We start from the raw sequence: 7,494 nt of genomic DNA on the forward strand, positions 1-7,494 counted from the left end.
GTAATGTGTTGACCTTTAAATGCTTAGGCTCATACTTGATCACTTGTAGAATTTAAATCAAGATAGTATTTAATTTTGCCATGGTTATTTAAATCACATGAGATGATGAATCTCATTTAAATATTTTCTCTCAAATAATAAGTGTGAAGTGTTGACCTTGGTCAACATGGGATCATCCCTGGTTATTTGAGAAGATTAAATCTTAAGAAGAATTCAATGAGAGGAAATTATTTCTCCCAAACCAAAGAGAAACCCTAATTCCAATTTTTAATGAGAGGAAATTATTTTCCTAATATTAAATAAGGAAACCCTAGAATAATTTTTGGATAAATGTTAAGTAATGATGCTAGATCAATTGTGTGAGCCATTAAGGCTAATTAAGACTACCTAAGTGTTGTTTGGTGATTGTATCCTCGTATTCGTTTTTAGACGCTAGTACCGGAGACTATCAAGAGGAGGAGGCATTCTACCAAGAGGAAGGAGAAGAGAACTTTGACCACCACCTCAACCAAGGCAAGCTAGACTAATGCAAGCTAATATTCTTGCAAGATACCCTAAGGCAAAGCTCTACAAGAGCAAGGCCTCCTCCCCATTTAATTTATGCTTAATGATCCTATCCCAAGTTTTTACCTTACAAGTTTTTGACTTTGGTTTATCAAAGCTTACTTTTTGATTCATGATTCACTTGGTTTAGATATAGAGTAGAACAAGAGCATCAAAGTTAGCCTAGATCAAGACAAGCTAGTTAGCACCCCTCATGACTAGTTGCTAGTGCTAAACAAATAAAATTAACTACTCTAGATGGGAACATGTGAAATGAAATGACTTTGAAAACCTTGGAATGATGATTCATTCTATTGAAAGATTTTGAAGGTGAATATGACTTGTGAATGACTTGGTGAATTTTACAAAAATTGATGGTTGGGTTCGGATGCGATACCATTCCAATTTTGAAAGTACCCCCACAATACCCGACATGGGTAAGGGCTTAACTGGAAATTTATGTGCTTTAGTATGGGTTCCCTCTGAACAAGCGTCATCGGGGTTAGGCTGGAGGCTGCCTCTACAACAAAAGAACTGATGAGAAATGACGTGGTATGAGGTGAATGTACGGCCCAAGCCCTGTGCAGTTCCCGGGTTGACTGCGGTTTTCACCGGGAGGTCAAGCTCATGGGGAGAGGTGCCTATACTAGAGTATGTAAGTGAAAGGTTATGGTTGGTAGTCCGCATACGGAGTATGATAAATCAGGGCCAGTTAACCACGACGGATTATTGCAAATATTGTGGCACAAGTGTACGACCTCTGCAGAGTGTAGAACTATTCGAATAGCCGTGTCCACGGTTATGGACGGTTGGAAAGGCCATACTTGTTCCGTCATCGGATCATTTTCAAAAATGTGACATATGACTTGTGACTTGAATTTGAAAGGTGAATGGTGACTTTGAATTGAATCACAACGAGTTGTGGGAATGACACTAATGTTCCCACTTGAGTTAGTTTAGCAAATGAAGAGTCTTTTCTAAATGTTTATGAAATAAACTTGGCTTTATGCAAATAAACCTAGAGCTTAGTACCCCCTTACTAAAGTTGATAAGTAATTACCCTAGTATTAGTTTGCGAGTACTTTAAAAGTACTCATGGCTTTGTCCCTGGCTATTCAAATGGCCAGACTATGAAGGTGAACAGCAGTACGAGGAAGATGGACAGCAGGACGTCTACGACAACTAGGACTACTCCTGACATCAAGCGTTGGCCTGTGGATTAGATAGCCACTACTACTTCGCTTCCGCTATTTGTGATGTTCGTTGATCGATAGATCAACTACTATTGTAATATTGGATCATGTGATCTACCTTTGTAAGATGATTATGTGTTGTAATAAATGATGACTCTATGATATTCAACTATTATGTCTCGCAACAACAATATTCCTGGGATTGCGATGTACGGCATAATAGGCAGCTGGACTTAAAAATCCGGGTGTTGACAAGTTGGTATCAGAGCCATTGTTTGACCTTAGGAGACCCTAGTTAGAATGGACGTCCGAAAAACTTAGTTTCCAAAACAAAGAAAGTGAATATTTCTGAAAACTTATTCTCACCCTTATCTTAAGATCTTTTCAAAAGAATAAATCCATGCTCTACTTTTTATAATTGTACATAAAATTTTGCACACTTGATCACTTCATTAACTTACTCATCCTCATTGCTCACAGATGGAGTACCAATGGGAGTTCTACCAGCTTGGTCGCGGAGGAGACCTAACGTTCGAAAAAGATTTGAAGCAACTAGTGGAATACCTAGGCCACCCGTATCCCGAGTTCTTCGGAATACCCCTCAAAAACCACTCCGGAGGACCACCTCGGTGGGACGTTTCCACTGATCTCCGAAGAAAGCTTGGAGCCCCGGTATGGGAAACCATCTGGTTTTCTGTAACGGGAAACACTTGGAAGCAAGGACTAGTCAGAGCTATGCAAGAAGCAATTTTCCGTCTGTGCGGACAAAATGAGAACAAGATCAAGAACACTTGCTTCATCTACTACCCAAGACATGACCCCATGGGAAGACCGATGACCATGCCCCCACGTACGGAGATGAACCCCTATGTAGCACACCAGGACTTCAAGATGTACAAAACCCGTAGGGATTTGGACAACGCCCTCGCCTCTCGCCAAGCACATTACCTGTGAAGACGAAGAATTCCACCCTGAAGAGTAGTATCACCCCAGCACTTAAGTAGGTGTGAGTTGTATCAGGATCCCCTTGTATCGTAGAGCGAATGAATGGTTCTTCAAACCAACGGTGTGTTAGCTTTGTAATATGTGATGTTTGGTATGAATGAAAAAGTGTTGTTGGTTTTTACCCCCGCAACACTACTCAAGTTTTCAATTTATGAACTTTTTAAATTTTAACAAAACAAACCCTAGAAATTTCCCTCTTATCTTATCATCTACCTCAATGTTCGGATGGCCCCACCAACCCGCAACGCCACCCGGGATGCCATGATGCAACTGCTGCAGACAATGATGGCAGACCGAGAAGCCGAAAGAGCTGAACGCCAAGCAAACCTTGCCGCACTGCAACAGATAGCCCAGAACAATCAAGGCCACGGAAACCATGATCACCCTGGATCAAAGCTGAAGAACTTTCAGCACACCAACCCTCCGGTATTCAACAAGACTGAAGAGCCCCTCGATGCGATGGCCGGCTCCGGACCATGGAGAACAACCTCGAAGTTGCGGGAGTTGAAGCCGCGGAAAAAGTACTGTTCGCCACCCACTACCTGTCAGGACCTGCCAGAGCCTGGTGGACAAGTGCCCGTGCAATGAATGCGGGACAGATGATGACCTGGGAAGACTTCAAGCTGAAGTTTAGCAAATATCATGTGCCCCAAGGACTGATCAAGAAAATGAGAGACGAGTTCCGTGAACTCAAGCAAGGAAGGATGTCCGTGGTGGAATACCGCGACAGGTTTCTCACTCTGTCAAGGTACGCCTCGGATGAGACCGACACCAATGAGAAGAGAAAGGAAAGATTCCTGAACGGACTGCACGACGAGATGCAAACTGTGTTAGTGAACATTCCGTTCGGCTGACTTAGAAGCCCTCGTAGATTCAGCCATACGGATGGAAGGAAAGCTGCATCGAGGCCAATGAAAACCGCAAGCGCAGAATGATGAACCAGAGTGGACCCCACCATACCCAGAAGTACCGCAACAACTCCTCTGGAGGATTCACCCCAAGATACAACAAGCCCCCTGCCCAGAATAATCGCCCCAACTACACCAACAACAACGGAGGACCCCCGAAGCCCGGAGGTAACAACAACAACAGCCACCCCAACAACAACAACCACAACAGCAACAGCAACAATGGGAACAACAACAACACCAACACTGGCCCGAGGACTGGAAGTAATGCCATCCCCGTCACCCCGAAGGACAAGTCAACTGTGAACTGCTATGAATGTGGAGTTGTGGGTCACTACTCCAATGAGTGCCCCAAGAAGCTTGCCAGGATTGCCGCCAATACCGGCAACAGCGTCGCTTCGCAGGTAGAAGGAACCAAAACAACAACAACGGCCGTCTCTACCACATGACTGCCACTGAAGCTCAGGAAGCACCCCAGACCATGCCAAGTATGTCTTCCTGTTAAATAAAATGCTAAATCTCTCTTAGGAACCTAACTTTTCTTAAAATCTCGGGACGAGATTTGTTTAAGGGGAAAGGGTTTGTAACATCCCAAAAACTCAAAACAAAACAAATAAATTTCCCTAGTTCCAAATTTTGGAACCAACAAAAGCTTTTATTAAATTAGGTGTGATACATAGTGATCTTGCTTAATTATTGTTCTATTGCCATGATTGCTTGTTATTAGTATTTGAAATAATCTTAAACCCTAAACCTCACCCCTCTTTTCACCATCCTAGTTAAAATAAAATAAAAGGAAATTAAATAAGAAAAAGGCATATGTGCCTATGGCTATAATTATAAATCTTTACCCTAGACCTTTCCACTTGTTTAAAGGTTTGGAAAACCTTCACACACCTTAACTAAGGCTTATCAAACCAAATCCAAGTGGTTTCCAAAGAAATTAAAAAGAAACTAAAAATGCCATAGAGGCATATGAGAGTAAAATAGCAAATATGTGAATTTAAGAATCTTGACCCTAATACATGTGGTGAATGGTTGGATCACCCCTATATACCATCTCAACACTCAACAACCCCATTTGGTTCAAGCCAAGTCATTTTTAAACCCAAATGCAACATATGAATAGAGGCATATGTGACACATAGCCATTCCACCAAATTTTGCCCCATGACTTCAAACCTTGACCAAATGATGGGAAACCCTCTCTCAACCTAATATAATACTAAATTGACCCTAACCCATGTCCAAGTAAAGCAAGATCAACCATTTACAAGTTTAGTAAAATTTGACACCTCATATCTTATGTATTAAGGCCAAATTTGCAAATCTTTGAACAAAACCATTTGAATTGGTTTCAATGGTCTTAAAATGTTTCTAAACTAATAAGAACCACATTAGAGTCAAGAAATATCAAATAAATTGGAGAGAAATCAAATGGTGAGGAATTCCCATTTTCCCTCACATACACATAACCCCAATTTTGCAAATCTTCACCAAAGGCCACCTTTGCTTGATCCCTTGCTTGTAAAACTCTTATATATCAAAAACAAACACAATTGACCCAAAGAAATCAGAATCAAACCAAAAGAAAAAATCAAATCTCAATAACATGTGATAATGGTCATATGTCCCCATTTTATTTTCTTCACCACTTTGCACCTAATTATCTTATGATTCCTCAACTAAACTTGGTCAACCAAAGCCATGTCATCCAAGACCAAGTGATAATGAACAACTTTCATGTTGACCATTAGTACTGATGTTGACCAGGTTGACCAGAATAGAGGAGACAAGTAGGGACTTTGAAACTATGTGAAGATGACCCACTTTTTGAAACTTTGCAAATCCTCACCAAATTGAACCCAACCACCCCCTTTCCAACCCTTTATTTATATAATTGAGAATCACCAAAAAGAATTGCAAAATTCCACAAAAACCTTCATGCGGCCATTTCATCGAGCACTTGGCGAGCAGCACTTCACTCTATGCATACATGCTTATATCCACTGGATTTTTGCCTAAACCCCGCATGATCGGTGATGATCATCTCTACCCTACCTCTCCTGCATCTCTACTTGTACCACCTTGGTCGATTAAAGTGGAGAGAGGGGCGAGAAAAGCACCATGCCGTACCCATGCCGGCCACCTTGAGCCAACCCCTCTCGGCCACCATCTCGACGCATCTCCTTGTCCTGGAGCATCTATGCTGCACAAGGACGATGCCAGTACCCAGCCCGAGCTCGCTCGACCACGCCATTGGCCAGGCAAGCCGTGCCCAGACGCGCCAGAGCGTGCACCAGCAGCACCCTGGACGCGCCAGGACGCCACCGTGCCCAGTCGCCCTCGACCTCCTCTCCCTCTCTCCCTTTGCACGCATGCTCACCACCCCTACATCTACCCCCTAGACATGCTCGAATGCCTGCGCCTGCACCCTAGCCGTCGCCATTATCAAACTTCTGCCGCGCCCGTACCGCGAGCACTCGAACGACGCCAGCCAGCCATCATCCTCCCCTCGCTACCCCTTCACGCGCATCGTCCTCGCCATGATCGCAGATACCTAGCGCACCCCCTAGCTTGCCCCTTCGCGCCCTGGAGCGCCCTCGCCGTCGATGACCTCTCACAGCACCCGCCGGTCACCACCTCACCTATAAATAGAGGCGGTCCCAGCGACGAGTTCCTCACACCAATCGCCTCACCTCCCTCCTCTGAGCATTCTCGACCACCTCCCCCTTCCCAATTTGGCCGGAGTAGCGCCAATTGCATCATCGATCACCGCCACCGTAGCTCCTCACCGCCGTTGATCTCGACCGCCTCCGCTCCTCCCACGGCTACCAGGCGGTTCCTCATCGTCGACAACATCGTCTAGCACCTGCGCCGCCCCTCGCCGGAGCTTCCTCACGCCGCCGACCCCCTACCGCCGCCGCTCCAGCACTCCCCTCTCGACGACGGTGACGACGACCCTCAGCCGTCGATCCACGATCTAATCTAACGGACGACATTGCCAGGTACCGATTCGGTGAATCAAAGTCGCTGACGTGTGGGACCCTGTGTCAGCAGGCCGAACCGTTACTGGGCCAGTTCCCTTGTTTAAAACATTTCGGCCCATCTGTTTCCCGCGCAGCCCAACAATTTAAAACCTAGTATTAATCCATTTTCAGCTTTTATTTCAATCTGGTCTGTGCTATAAATTGAATAGTTCAAAATCCACAAACCCAAATCGAATAATTCAAATTGTTACAGAAAGCTTATGAGTTTACCTACAGTTTGTCACTGGTTTCAACCTCAGATCTTGTCTATAATTTGAATAGCAAAAAGAACAAAACAGAGACTTTTCAGTATTCAAATAAATCTTAAAAATCAACCAATTTGAATTTTGAAGTGAATCCAATTGCAATAATTCACATTTAACAAACTCTAATTTATTATGTAAAAATATGATATATGTTCTGTATATGATCATGGGCTAGAAGCAGAATATTGGCTATGTAGTCAATATTAGCCCATTTAAACTATTTCAAATTTTAGGAATTTAAATCTATGAGGTGTAGCACCTCATTTAAATCAATATCACAAGTGATATGAAGTAATGTGTTGACCTTTAAATGCTTAGGCTCATACTTGATCACTTGTAGAATTTAAATCAAGATAGTATTTAATTTTGCCATGGTTATTTAAATCACATGAGATGATGAATCTCATTTAAATATTTTCTCTCAAATAATAAGTGTGAAGTGTTGACCTTGGTCAACATGGGATCATCCCTGGTTATTTGAGAAGATTAAATCTTAAGAAGAATTCAATGAGAGGAAATTATTTCTCCCAAACCAAAGAGAAACCCTAAT

Source organism: Lolium rigidum, chromosome 3 (genome assembly GCF_022539505.1).
Source record: "Lolium rigidum isolate FL_2022 chromosome 3, APGP_CSIRO_Lrig_0.1, whole genome shotgun sequence".
NCBI classification, from domain to species: domain Eukaryota; kingdom Viridiplantae; phylum Streptophyta; class Magnoliopsida; order Poales; family Poaceae; genus Lolium; species Lolium rigidum.